General features: G+C 41.0%; 1 protein-coding gene across 7 annotated transcripts in view; it reads right to left on the bottom strand.

Moving 5' to 3' along the window:
* The window catches only part of FKTN (fukutin), an 80,662-nt gene that overhangs the window by 45,223 nt on the left and 34,478 nt on the right, over positions 1–961 (bottom strand). The gene's annotated exons all lie outside the window — the stretch shown is intronic.

The following is a 961-nucleotide window of genomic DNA, read 5'->3' as shown; positions in this document are numbered from 1 at the left end:
TCCTGCTAACCACAAGATGGCTGCTGTGCCGCATCAACTGATGGTCAACTCTGCTTGCCAGAACTGCCTTCCGGAGACTGTATTCCATGGAGACTCACCTACAGTTGCGGAACTGCACGAGACCCACACTTGATCCAACCTTGAATGGAATCTATTTTCCCTATTGTTAAAAACTTTGGACTCCTGGCCCCTCTCCCTCTACTCGCAGGTATCGCATTTTCAATGACCCCTCTGGAGGATAGCTGTCCATAGAAGAGATAGAGTAATTGGGAGAGGGGGAAAGGGCTGAGGGTCAAACATAGGATAAAAAACATATTTATATGTATGAAAGTAGAAATGGAACAGTATTGGTGACGACATGCTTGATTGAGACACTATGCAGTTTATCCTAGATGGGAAACTACACTTGGTGTGTTGTGATGATACTCAGGGAATGAGTGTTAGGCAATATAATTTAATATAAAAAAAAATAATAATAAGCAGGAGGAAAAAAAAATGCACATTTGATGACTGAAGAGAGGTGTATGGACACAACTGGGGACTACTTTATAGTATGTGCATTCTACTCCCTGGGGTTTATGCCTAGGATCAGATTTGGATACATGTGTAAGGATATGTCAGCTGTGCTAGCTAGTGGATATATTTAGACAAATTGAGTTCATTGGTAGAACAATTGAATGGGGGGGGCGGAAGGCATTGAGGGCAATCATGAATGTCAGGGACAATGGAGGAGGAAGATGGGACATGGCAGAGGGTGGGGATGGGGAATCTAGGATGGCAAAACAAAAGGCAAGGTATGCAGGACACAAAAATTGGGAAATCATTTGCTGAGAACATATATGTTGATGTGCTTGATTGAGCCAATGCACAGTGTATTTTGGATGGAAAATTCATATGTGTGTTGTGATGAGAAAAAAAAATTTATAATAAAAAACAAAGTATAAAAAAAAAACAAAGGGTA

Source organism: Tupaia chinensis, unplaced genomic scaffold, assembly GCF_000334495.1.
Source record: "Tupaia chinensis unplaced genomic scaffold, TupChi_1.0 Scaffold000291_1, whole genome shotgun sequence".
Lineage (NCBI taxonomy): Eukaryota > Metazoa > Chordata > Mammalia > Scandentia > Tupaiidae > Tupaia > Tupaia belangeri.
The sequence above is the reverse complement of the archived record's forward strand: the minus strand, read 5'-3'. Positions and strand labels throughout refer to the sequence as shown.